Source organism: Symphalangus syndactylus, chromosome 13 (assembly GCF_028878055.3).
Source record: "Symphalangus syndactylus isolate Jambi chromosome 13, NHGRI_mSymSyn1-v2.1_pri, whole genome shotgun sequence".
NCBI classification, from domain to species: Eukaryota; Metazoa; Chordata; class Mammalia; order Primates; family Hylobatidae; genus Symphalangus; species Symphalangus syndactylus.
This window is the reverse complement of record NC_072435.2, coordinates 63416584-63430761: the sequence shown is the minus strand read 5'-3', so window position 1 is coordinate 63430761 and position 14178 is coordinate 63416584. Positions and strand designations below refer to the sequence as shown.

Genomic DNA, 14178 nt, shown 5'->3' with positions numbered 1-14178 from the left:
TACAGACAATAGCTTTTAGTTCCTGTGCCAACCAAATGGACAATGGCTGTCTGGAGTGCTTTGAGAAGGATCATGAGACAATCCTTGGGAAAAAGCACCATGATCAATGAATGATGAATGATGGGAAATGACATATTAGCTATGCATTGCTTGTATCATGTGTTTTTCTAATTCTGCCTCTCTCTAAGAGGCAACTATTATTCTGGAAGTTGGGGTTATTATTCCCTTCCATCTTTTACTTGATAATTCTAGCACATATGCATATATAACCATAAAATTTTGCTTGTCTTGAGCTTTACTAAAATGATGTCATACTGTTTGTAGGCTTTTGGAATTTGCTTGTTTTGTATTACTTTTCTAAGATATATTTATGTCTGTGTCACTGAAGTATATTTTCACCATTGTATGATATATCCTTTTGTGACTATACCACTTTTTATTTTCTGCTCTATTGAAGCACATTCAAATTTGTTGAGATTCTTCACATTGCAAAAATATTCCTATATACCTTCTTGTATTTCCCTCTTCATGCCCTGTGTAAGAGTTTCTCTAAGTTATACATCTAGGAGTGGGATTGCTAGGTCATAGGGTATGCGGCGATTCACCTTTATGAAATAATGCAAAATAAGTTTTCCAAAGTGAATGTTACAATTTTATTATCCCACTACAGTTTTTAAGACTTTGAGTCTTCTTTAAGGGTTGTGAACAGTGAAATGGCTGAGAAAAAAATGGCATTTGGGGAATAGAAATATGATATTTATATGCATGATAGATTTGAAGGAGTAGAGAGTTATACTGGGAAAGCCATTAAGGAGGCTGTTAGAGTAGTTCAGATTTGAATTAAAATCCTAATTTGGAGGATAAGGAGTGAGCTTGGTTGATCAATTATTTTGGTCATTGTATTTGGTTATTAAGTGGGCTGGAAAGTTAGAAATCACTCCAGAATCTTTAGCCTGAGCCAAAATCATGTATTCAAATAATAAAAATATATTGAGAACCGACTACATGTCAAGCATAGCATATGTTAAGCAATGAGAATATAAAGATGAAACACAGAGTGACCTGAAGTTTCTTCAAGAGACATACACCCTCCCAAGACTAAACCAGGAAGAAGTTGAATCTCTGAACAGACCAATAACAGGTTCTGAAATTGAGGCAATAATTAATAGCTTACCAACCAAAAAAAGTTCAGGACCAGACGGATTCATGGCTGAATTCTACCAGAGGTACAAAGAGGAGCTGGCACCATTCCTTCTGAAACTATTTCAATCAATAGAAAAAGAGGGAATCCTCTCCCTAACTCAGTTTATGAAGCTAGCATCATCCTGATACCAAAGCCTGGCAGAGACACAACAAAAAAAGAGAATTTTAGACCAATATCCCTGATGAACATTGATGCAAAAATCCTCAATAAAATACTGGCAAACCAAATCCAGCAGCACATCAAAAAAGCTTATCCACCACGATCAAATCAGCTTTATCCATGGGATGCAAGGCTGGTTCAATATACGCAAATCAATAGAAGTAATCCAACACACAAACAGAACCAATGACAAAAACCACCTGATTATCTCAATAGATGCAGAAAAGGCCTTCGACAAAATTCAACAACTCTTCATGCTAAAAACGCTCAATAAACTAGGTATTGATGGAATGTATCTCAAAATAATAAGAGCTATTTATGACAAACCCACAGCCAATATCATACTGAATGGGCAAAAACTGGAAGCATTCCCTTTGAAAACCGGCACAAGACAAAGATGCCCTCTCTCACCACTCCTATTCGACATAGTGTTGGAAGTTCTGGCTAAGGCAATCAGGCAAGAGAAGGAAATAAAGGGTATCCAACTAGGAAAAGAGGAAGTCAAATTGTCTCTGTTTGCAGATGACATGATTGTATATTTAGAAAACCCCATCGTCTCAGCCCAAAATCTCCTTAAGCTGATAAGCAATTTCAGCAAAGTCTCAGGATACAAAATCAATGTGCAAAAATCACAAGCATTCCTATACACCAATAATAGACAAACAGAGAGCCAAATCATGAGTGAACTCCCATTCACAATTATTACAAAGAGAATAAAATACCTAGGAGTCCAACTTACAGGGAATGTGAAGGACCTCTTTAAGGAGAACTACAAACCACTGCTCAACAAAATAAAAGAGGAGACATACAAATGGAAGAACATTCCATGCTCATGAACAGGAATAATCAATATCATGAAAATGGCCATATTGACCAAGGTAATTTATAGATTCAATGCTATCCCCATCAAGCTATCATTGACTTTCTTCACAGAATTGGAAAAAACTACTTTAGCCGGGCGCGGTGGCTCACGCTTGTAATCCCAGCACTTTGGGAGGCCGAGGCAGGCGGATCATGAGGTCAGGAGATCGAGACCACGGTGAAACCCCATCTCTACTAAAAATACAAAAAATTAGCCAGGCGTGGTGGCGGGCGCCTGTAGTCCCAGCTACTCAAAGAGGCTGAGGCAGGAGAATGGCGTGAACCTGGGAGGCGGAGCTTGCAGTGAGCCGAGATTGTGCCACTGCACTCCAGCCTGGGTGACAGAGTGAGACTCCATCTCAAAAAAAAAAAAACAAAAAACAAAAAACTACTTTAAAGTACATGTGGAAACAAAAAAGAGCCTGCATAGCTAAGACAATCCTAAGCAAAAAGAACAAAGCTGCAGGCATCACACTACCTGACTTCAAACTATATTACAAGACTACAGTAACCAAAATAGCATGGTACTGATACCAAAACAGAGATATAGACCAATGGAACAGAACAGAGCCCTCAGAAATAATACCACACATCTACAACCATCTGATCTTTGACAAACCTGACAAAAACAAGCAATGGGGAAACGATTCCTTATTTAATAAATGGTACTGAGAAAACTGGCTAGCCATGTGTAGAAAGCTGAAACTGGATCCCTTCCTTACATTGTATATAAAAATTAACTCGAGATGGATTAAAGACTTAAATGTAAGACCTAACACCATAAAAATTCCAGAAGAAAACCTAGGCAATGCCATTCAGGACATAGGCATGGGCAAAGCCTTCATGACTAAAACACCAAAAGCAATGTCAACAAAAGCCAAAATAGACAAACGGGATCTAATTAAACTAAAGAGCTTCTGCACAGCAAAACAAAACAAAACAAAACAAAACAAAACAAAAAACTATCATCAGAGTGAACAGGCAACAGAATGGGAGAAAATCTTTGCAATCTACCCATCTGACAAAGGGCTAATATCCAGAATCTACAAAGAATTTGAACAAGTTTACAAGAAACAACAAACAACCCCAACAAAAAGTGGGCAAAGGATATGAACAGACACTTCTCAAAAGAAGACATTTATGCAGCCAACAGACACATGAAAAAATGCTCATCATCACTGGCCATCAGAGAAATGCACATCAAAACCCCAATGCAATGCCATCTCACACCAGTTAGAATGGTGATCATTAAAAAGTCGGGAAACAACAGATGCTGGAGAGGATGTGGAGAAACAGGAACACTTTTACACTGTTGGTGGGACTGTAAACTAGTTCAACCATTGTGGAAGACGTGTGGTGATTCCTCAGGGATCTAGAACTAGAAATACCATTTGACCCAGCCATCCCATTACTGGGTATATACCCAAAGGATTATAAATCATGCTGCTATAAAGACACATGCACACGTGTTTATTGCAGCACTATTCACAATAGCAAAGACTTGGAACCAACCCAAATGTCCATCAATGATAGACTGGATTAAGAAAATGTGGCACAAATATACCATGGAATACTATGCAACCATAAAAAAGGATGAGTTCATGTCCTTTGCAGGAACATGGCTGAAGCTGGAAGCCATCATTCTAAGCAAACTATCACAAGGACAGAAAACCAAACGCCACATGTTCTCACTCATAGGTGGGAACTGAACAATGAGATCACTTGGACACAGGGCAGGGAACATTACACACCGGGGCCTGTTGGGGGGTGGGGGGCTGGGGGAGGGATAGCATTAGGAGAAACACCTAATGTAAATGATGAGTTGATGGGTGCAGCAAACCAACATGGCACATGTATACCTATGTAACAAACCTGCACTTTGTGCACATGTACCCTAGAACTTAAAGTATAATAATAATAAAAGACTCTTACAATTAAAGCAGAAACAATCACACTACTGATAGCTACAGTGCTGTCCCACCAACATGATGATGGGGAAATCGCAGGAAGGGTGCTTAGAGGTGCAGACCAGCAGCACCTAATCTAGTCTGACGGAGACCTTAGGGAGGAGAGGAACGTCTGAGTATCCCAAATTTGAAAAGCAGGAGTTATCCAGGAGAAGAAATAGTAGAAAAGGTCTTTACAAATTAAGAATACAAATTATGGAAACACAAGGATGAGTAATGAGCCTGCTGCAGTCGAGAAACCGTATTATTATTATTATTGTTATTTTTTTTTGTGGCCAGTGCCTGGTTATGTGTAAGAAACATTTTATTATTGATACATAATAAATGTAAATTTTTGGAAGGGTACATTTGCTATTTTGATACATTCATATCATGCATAATGATCAAATCAGGATAATTGAGATATTTTATTTTTAAAGGAATGTTGAAGCAGTAGGCAGGAGCTGGATCATGCTTGCTACAGAGTTTGGACTTGGTGATAAGGCAGTGGGGAGCCATAAGAGTTCTAGCTCTGTCCTCACACTCACTTCTTTAAGTGTCTCCCGGACCATTTGCTTTTGAAATATGGCTCATCAGCTTACCACTTTCAACTACTGAAGGAATCATATAAAAGTCTTCCTGGCCGAGGTACAAACTGCTTCATTTTTAATGTCTGCACTTAGAGTACAGTATACCCTGGCCTGATCTCACATCTTTCTCTAGTCTCCAGCCTTTGTCTAGGTTACAGCCTTCTTTAACTCAGTGGTCCCCAACCTTTTTGGCACCAGGGACTGGTTTCCTGGAAGACAATTTTTCCATGGACCGTGCAGTGGGGGTGGTTTTGGGATGATTCAAGTGCATCATAAAAGTTACATTTATTGTGTACTTTATTCTATTACTACATTGTAATATATAATGAAATAATTATGCAACTTATAATGTAGAATCAGTGGGAGCCCTGAGCTTGTTTTTTTTGTTGTTGTGTGTTTTCTGTTTTTGATGGAGTCTCGCTCTGTCACTCAGGCCAGAGTGCATCAGCACGATTTCGGCTCACTGCAACCTCTGCCTCCCAGATTCAAGCAATTCTCCTGCCTCAGCCTCCCAAGTAGCTGGGATTACAGATGCCTGCCACCACATTTGGCTAATTTTTGTATTTTTGGTAGAGACGGGGTTTCACCATGTTGGCTAGGCTGGTCTCGAGCTCCTGACCTCAAGTGATCCGCCAGCCTCGGCCTCCCAATGTGCTGGGATTACAGGCGTGAGCCACTGCGCCCAGCCTCCTGAGCTTGTTTTCCTGCAACTAGATGGTCCCATCTGGGGGTGATGGGAGACAATGACAGATCATCAAGCATTAGATTCTCACTCATCTCCTGAAGCTCATGCCCTTTGTATATAAAATACCTATGGGAATTTGGTTAACAAAGGCAGCTGAAATGATGTGAGGACATGAAGTCCAATAGGCAAATATTGGATCAGAACATTATGCCAGAGATGCCCCGAGCTGTCTGGGGGGTGCTGAGAGATGAATGAAGGGTGGGGGATAGGCCCTGACAACCTTGGAGAGCCAGGTGGAGAGGTAGTGATGATTAACTTTAGTTGCTCTCCCACAAGGCTGGGAGAAATTAATGAGCAACAGAATGAGTAAGCAAGTTTACTAAAGTTTAGGCAATTTCAATGACTTGAATATGCATAATGTACCACTGCTAAGACATAGTTGAGTAAAGAGGTATGCAACTAAAAATTCCCCAGCCTTCACTAGATTATGTTAGAAAAGACATTAATTACAGAATATTCAAATCCTGTGGTTAATTGTCTTCATTCCTGAAACAAAGCCCAAAGTCCTTGCAAAGTTGCCTCCCCGCCAGCCTTTTTGGAGCCATCAGGGCATATGCTCAGAGATAAATCTGCTCATGTGGCACCTGCTACCTTCCTGGCATGCATCGCTCAGGTGTCATCTTAGGAGATTGTCCCTCTCCTGCTGGGTGTCACAGACTTGGGGAGCCCGCAGCCAGGCACTGCCACTGAGCCTCACCACTGAGGGGTTTATGAGGCCATCCTGGCTTTAGGGGCTCCAAGTGTCACGTTGACCAAAGCAGTTCTCTTTCATCTGTTTTATAAAGGGTCCTGCATATCTCAATGGAAAAGTATTCAGCCTTCTAAAAGATGTTTGAAGACGATTTCACCAGAGCTTCCACGGAGCCAGGACCCTGCTGTGTTTCAGGGAAAAGTGGGCAAGTGTTCATTTTCCAGCTTGATGCAGAACTTTGTTGCCTGGGGAGCAAAGTACCGCTGTTCAAACTCCAAGTCTTACAAAATTGCTTATTAAAATAATTCCTGACATTTTGGCTTCTACATCTTTTCTCCCTAGGTGTCAGGCCTAATCAGTGAAGTAGACTGGAATTAAACACCCCACCTTTTTCTGTCAGAGTTCTCAGTTGTCACCAATTAAAATCTAGTAGTAGCAGAAAAGGAATTTATCAAAGAATATAAGATTTCCCAGGAGGCCGGAAAGCAGACTGGGAGGCTTCCCAGCCAGCATCAATTCTCAGAGTCACAGTAAGGAACTGACCAGGTGGGAATAACTCTGCTGACTCCCCAGGGACAGACTCCTGCTGGTGCTGGCTCGTGGTGTGACCTTAGCCATCTCTCCCTCTGGTAACTGAATTCACCAGCGGCCATTCTCACCAGAGTGGGCTCTAGGTGGCACTTGTTTCTGTGCAACACATGCTTGTGATTAGAAAACTTGCTGAGGTGCATGTGATTGTCTGGGTCTGTGTCACAGACCAGTGTACTGGCTGCAGAGGAGGTGGGGAATTCTCCAAATATAGGAAGTGTGTTCAATTGTGTTGAGAAGCCCAGACGAGTGATAACATGTTCACTTGAACGTCGCTGTCCTCGGTTTCTCTTCCTCTCCTCTATACCTACCCCCAACTACACCCACACCAAAGCCACAGTACCTTTCCTCCTCATCCACTTAAAGCCAAATATTTCACTAGAATTGAATTATTTGAGGCCTGTCACCACCAACTCACCAAACATGGCCAGACATGACTGAACCTCAGCCCTGGAAACACTTAGGCTCAAGCTGAAAGTTTCTTAACTGCTACACATTAGAAACAACCAACCATTCCTAAACTAGTCCATGAAACCACAGGACACTAGGAAAGGATAGCCCAGATCTAGTGAAGAACACAAACATGTTTTCATGACAGTGAAAATAGATCTTCGTTTACACCACCACCAATTTGAAAGGCTGTATTGCTTGTTTTGTTTCTTCTTTTATTCTTTATTCAATATTCAACTTAACTATTGAGTGGATCTAAGCACTGTTAATAAAGCAGTAAACAAAGCCCTGCCCATAAAGTGTTAATATTCTAGAGGGAGACGCAGACTATGAACAAGGACTCAAATGCATACACAGTGTAAGCTCACACAGTGATAAGTACATTAAGGAAAATAAAGGAGGGTTAAGGAATAGACGGTGATGGGACTGATGCTCATTTATGTTGGGTGGTCTGGGAAGGTGATGTTCGAGCAGATTTGAATCATGGAACAGCGTGATATGAAGAGATTTGGGATCAGAGGTGCCTGAGTTGAAAACATACCCAGGAGCTAAAGTGAGAGGAAGAAGGTCAGAGTGAGTGAGGTGGAAAGAAGCCTGAAGATGAAATGAGACAGATAAATAGGGCCAAAATATGGAGGGTCTTGTGGGCCACAACTAGGAGTCTGGCTTTTCTTCTAAGCATAATTGAAAACCATTGGATAGTTCTAAGATGAGCAGTGGTGATAGGATTAGACTTACATTTTTTCAAATTTCTCACTGGCTGCCCTATAAATAGTAGGTTATGGGGTTTTAAATTGGAGGTGAGGAACCTCTCAGTAGACTTTGCTGTGATCCAGGTAGAGAAACATGTTGGGTTGGACAAGGGTGGGAGCAGTGGAGGTGGTGAGATCAGATCAGGTTTGGGACGTATTTTGCAGCCCGGTCTGTTAGGATTTGCTGATGCTTTGCATGTGAAAATGAGGCAGAAAGAATCCAGTATGAACTTCTAGGAAAGCACTTTGTGACCGATTGTATTTTATGGAAATGGCTACAATATTTCCTGTTAATATAGTTTTCCAGAAACTTGCTACTCCCTCATTAAGAGATGGAGTCTGTGTCTTATCCCCTTGGAACTAAGAGGGCTTTTGTTAGACTTTTAACTATTAAAATGTGGCAGAAGTGATACATGTCTTTTCTGAGTCATTAAAACGTGATCCCACTTCTGCCTGATTTCACTGGGACACTCATGCTGTAACCCAGCTACCATGCTGTGAGGAAGCCCAGGTCGCATGGAGAGGGCCAAGTGGAAAAGGAACCCAGGCCCCAGCCCTCAGTATCAACTGTGCTTCCTGCCAACAGTCAAGATTTTCTTGCTAGCTTTTGAGTGAGGTTTATTGGACGTATGCTCTCAGATGCATGACTGGATACTTCTCATTACTGCACTTATTCCAGTCCTTGATTTTTGTCTACAAGGTGATTTGAACTATTAGAAAACGTCCCCAAAGCAGGCTATAAATGGCCCTGAGCTCAGTCTCCATTTTGTGTGATTCACAGTTCCCTTCTCCCCGTTTTTCCATCAGACAGGACATCTTTCTCTGAACCTGTCGTCCACCCTGTTCTTATTCCTCTGCTGCCCTCTAGGGGCCATTAGCGACATTGCCCCATTTAGATCCTTTATGCTTGGGCAAAAAAAAAAAAAAAAAAAAAAAAGTTACCATTGATTGACTGGAAGGAACTAATTCTAAACACTTCATATATACTTACTCCTTTATTCTTGACAATCCTATAAGGCAGATACTACTATTAGCCTCCTTTTAAAGATGAGACAACAGAGATTAAAAAATTAAGTAATTTGTCTAAGGTCCTACAATGACAAAGCTGGAATTTGAACCAAGGCAGTCTTGTTCTAGAGTTTATATCTGCATATCCTCCTTCTCCTTTGGTAGGACAAAGTAGATCTATTGGGCATGCATATGAGGCTTGTTTACATCTATAACTTGTAAAAATAAATTTGCTTTTAAACTTAAGTATTTATCTTTTGCCTTGATGATGGCAGCAGGTGCCTAAATGGACTCCCCAGGCATGAACAGATCCCCTACCAGTTCTGTTCTCCGTGCAGTAACCAGAGTGACCTTTTTAAAAAATTGTGAATGAATAAAGAGTACTTTCTCTCATCACCTCTTCTCTATACAGAAAAAAATATAACCAGTCTTACCAAAAAGTTAAATTAGCTAAGCAAACAGGGTTCAAATATTCTAGCACCCTGAAACCGCAATCTAAAATGGTCTTCTGATATGTGGTTATAACACTTAATATACAGTGTTTGTCTCTCAGTAACTTTAGCTTTATCTTATTCAGCATCACATTATTTATCCTGTAAGGAAGTAAGCATATCTTCTCTGTTTCATAAGAAGATACCTTACTGTACAAAATGGTACTGTGGTCTAAAGTCACCCAATAAATATGGTGCAGGTTTGGAGTTGTTACTTAGAGTAGAATGCAACTCCTAAAATCTAAATATTTTTCAAAACCTGGATGATCTCCTCAAGTGCAGTGGAACCCTGTAAACACAACCTTTTTTTTTTTTTTTTTTTTTTTTGAGACGGAGTCTCGCTCTGTCGCCCAGGCTGGAGTGCAGTGGCGCAATCTCGACTCACTGCAAGCTCCGCCTCCCGGGTTCATGCCATTCTCCTGCCTCAGCCGCCTGAGTAGCTGGGACTACAGGTGCCCGCCACCATGCCCGGCTAATTTTTTGTATTTTTAGTAGAGACGGGGTTTCACCGTGTTAGCCAGGATGGTCTGGATCTCCTGACCTAGTGATCTGCCCGCCTCGGCCTCCCAAAGTGCTGGGATTACAGGCAGGAGCCACCGCGCCCAGACAACACAATCTTAAACAGAAGCTTAATATGTAAACCACATAAAAGCTGCGCAAGCTGAATAGGAGGCAATAAATGAGGGAGGTATGTGCTTGGGCCTCTAGAAAGACATAGGAAGCATATTTGAGAAATCTCTAGGGCTTGGCTTCAAAAACATTATTGTAAACCATGTGTGCGTCTAAGGTAACAGCGCTATAACTGGTAATAAAGACGGGAAGGAGAGAAGCTGCCAGTCCCAAATTGATGGTCAATATTTGTGGATTCCAACATTCCCAGTTCCTCTATTTATCTCTGGACTATCTAGTTTTCTATGGCTCATCAAATAAAAATTAATATGCCCATATTTACACAAAGCCACCTTCATGCCCTCTTCCAGGAGGAACCAGAGAACTTGGGACTTCCCAGCTACAATTTCTAACCTTGCTCTTCTGGGTTTTCCATTCCATGTTGAGCACTCAGAGATTTTACTAGGTTTAAGCTTTCTTGCCTGGTGGGTGGGAGTAGGGAGGGGGCTGGAAATGAGGTGACCGTTTATTGAGTATTTGCTCTGAGGCAGTGGTAGTGGGGTCGGGGGTTCCTTCCTGGTTATCAGAGCTGTGCACCTGCTCACTTGCCAGATGATCTGCAAAAAAGAATCCAAAGAAGCAGCAAGAAAGCCAGTAAGTTTTCTTAGATCAAAATGACATATCCCAAAGCTCCTCTCTTTCCAATTATTTTTGATGAGAGCAAAATTATTATACTCAACTCCAGTGTGAATCTACACCACAGGGGGAGATTATTTTAGGTGAACATTCCCTTATGATTAAATAGATGTTTGTGTGCTCATTTTTGTTGTTTTAAGAAGCCTCTAGGATAATTCTGATGCAAACAGGCCTAAAGCCAGAAAGACTGACATACAGGTTTATTTGATAAATTGAAGTTTATTAAATACTATGACTATAATTTTCTGTATTAACCTTAAAATATTGGTCACTTGTCTTCCTTTCAAGTTTAAAAACTTTTTTTTAAAACAGGCTTGAAACCTGCAGGGAAAACATATTATTGTGACATATCACATATCACAACATATCATATTGGTCCTGAGGATTGAACTGTTTCCAGATCCATCTGGTCTGACAGACATAAGTGATTGATTCTTGCTTGGTCTGTAACACACCCCAAATGCATTCACCTGCTATGCCATTGCCCCCTCTTCATTTTCTACTATGAGCTTTAAAAATCTGGAGTTATACATCTCATGGCTCTTAGACTAATGCATGGCTTGTTCCTGACTGCCTTCCAGCACTGGAAGAAAAAAGTAATATCTTTGTGACAGCATGATTATTTCCACCTCTGATAGCTCTTCTCCATTGTGACATCTGCAAAGAAATCATCTGGAAGGGGAAAATACATGTGTTCTGGGATTAAAGACATCACAGGCATGTACTGAATGTGTCAAAAAATTTGAGATGTTGAGGGAGCTGAAGACAAGCCCTCTACATTGTAGATGTAGTACCAAGAGGAATTTTCTAAAGAAGTCTTATGAAGCAATTGTTTTCAGTGGTTTACTACATTTATGAATCTTCAGCCCATCAGTGGAAAACATGATGCTCTGAGAGTCAGCCATGGAGCTGGGCAAGGGTGGGGTGCTAGTTTATCTTGAAAGATAGTTCTTCTCTTTGGTGTATAATGCCCTGTTTCTCCCAGCTACTACATTTCACTTCATTTCTCTAGACCACAGGGTTCTAAGACACTTAGTCTAATTTAGAAGCAGTCTTTTGTTAAGAGGCCACTGAAGCCTATAAAGTTCAGCCAGTAGGACCCAGTTGAGTAGCTTTATAGAGAGATGTCCAGATTTAGTTACCAATGTTAATAGGCAGGTCTTTTCATTAATGTCAGCCAACCAATGTACTACAACACATCGTATTGTTTTTTAAAAGACACATCTATTTAGCATCATGATCAGACTATTACATTTAGCAATCAACAGCATGGGTGCAAAGAAAAATTGACATTAAAACCCTTTATAGGCAAGCTTTACACTTTCTACAGAACAGAAACTAAAATAAACTGTTGTACAATTGGTCACAACTACAGTCCTTGAGATTTTTGCCCATACACATGAATATTGTCAAAAACATGTCTTCTTTGTAGCAGCTAGGTCCTACCACCACTGTGCTTGGCTGAGTTCAAAAATCTGTTGTAACCTGTAATTTCCTTGTCATATTTCCAGCTGTCCTCTCCTGCAAATCTTTGTCTGGTGGCAGTAATTAAAATCTTCTGGCTGGGCACAGTGTCTCACGCCTGCAATCCTAGCACTTTTGGAGGCCAAGGCGGGTGGACCATGAGTTCAGGAGTTTGAGATCAGTCTGGCCAACATAGTGAAACCCTGTCCCTACTAAAAATACAAAAAATTAGCCGGGTGTGGTGGTGGGCACCAGCTACTAGGGAGGCTGAGGCAGGATAATTGTGTGAACCCAGGAGACAGAGGTTGCAGTGAGCCGAGATCATGCCATTGCACTCCAGCCCGGGGGCAACAGCATGAGACTCCATCTCACAACAACAGCAACGACAAAAAAAACAAAAAAAACAAAAAACAGTAGCTACTGCTGTAGCTACTGTTGCTACTGGAACCACCATAGCCACCTTGGTTTCGTGGTTTGGCAAAGTATTGGCCTCCACCACCATAGGGGTCAGAGCTTCTGCCTTCAAAGTTTCCTGCCTTTATGGGTTCCAAATCTGAAGACTGATTGTTGTACTTGCCAAAATCATTGTATCTTCTACCACTTCTGCAATTGCTTCCACTACCACTGCCAAAGCCGCCTCTGCCTCCGTCGTTATAGCTGTCACAGAAGCCACTGCCCTGGTTTCTACAACCCTCTCCACCACTTCCATAGCCTCGGCTTTCTTCAGAGTAACCAGGGCCACCTCCTCCATAACCACTGTCATTACCAAATCCATTATAGTCATTCTCACTGCCACCATATCCACTACTATCACAGCTGCCGCCAAAGCCACCATGACCACTGAAGTTTTCTACATGACCAAAGTTGTCTATCCCACCAAAACTGCCTCCATGACTACCATCAAAGTTTCCAGAACCATTCTGACCTCTTTGGCTGGATGAAGCACTAGCCACATCTTGCTTCGACAGGGCTTTCCTAACTTCACAGTTGTGGTCATTCCCAATGTGGTATTTCTGAATGATGATCTTATCCACGGAGTCATGGCCATCAAAGCTGACAAAAGCAAGGCCCTTTTTCTTGCCACTGCCTTGGTCAGTCATGGTTTCAATCACTTCAATTTTCCCATGCTGTTCAAAATAATCTCTTCAGTGATGTTCTTCAGTGTCTTCTTTAATGCCACCAGCGAATATCTTTTTCACAGCTAAGTGGGCACTTGGTCTCTGAGAATCTTCTCCTGAGACAGCTCTTTGGTTGTACAACTCTTCCAGCCCCTTGTGTGGCCGTGCATGCGTGGAGGCATCTGCCTCCTCCACAGTGGCATTTGTGACAATCCCAAAGGCCCTGGAGCCCTTGGTGTTTGGATCTCATTGCTACACAGTTTGTGAGCATTTCTCCATTACTGAAAAGGCTCCTCAGGCCCTCAGCGGTTGTTTCAAAGCTCAACCCTCCAATGAGGAGCTTCCACAGCCGTTTAGGCTCTTTAGGACACTCCGACTCAGACACCACAGCAGTGGGAAGAGAGACTTTAACAATGCTTCCTCAACAGCGTCCCCTAGAAGAAAGGAGAAAGCTAACAAACATATCTCAACACACCATATTCTGAACTTTGAAAATCGACTCTGTGTTCAATTAAGTTTTCTTCCATCTGGTCAGTAGGTTCCCATGCAGCACATGCTTGCCATGTTTGTTAGTCACTTGAAAGCTTACCTCAAGGCCGGATGATTGATCCAGAAAGTCCCAACTCATTCAGATGTCCAGGCTTGTGTATTTATGAATCTACTCTTGGTCCTGAACCACCCCATCAGAAGGTGAGGTAGAGGAATGCTATCAGCTGCAGTCAGAAGGCTCACTACAGGGATGAATCCTAGCTCCAGGGAAACAGACAAATAAGACTCCAAACCAAGATAAATTGCACTGTGATCTA

General features: G+C 41.7%; 1 pseudogene; it reads right to left on the bottom strand.

The window, feature by feature from the left end:
• Positions 1 to 10562: 10562 nt before the first annotated feature.
• LOC129460236 (heterogeneous nuclear ribonucleoprotein A1-like) lies at positions 10563 to 13899 on the bottom strand (annotated as a pseudogene).
• Between the last annotated feature and the right edge of the window lie 279 nt (positions 13900 to 14178).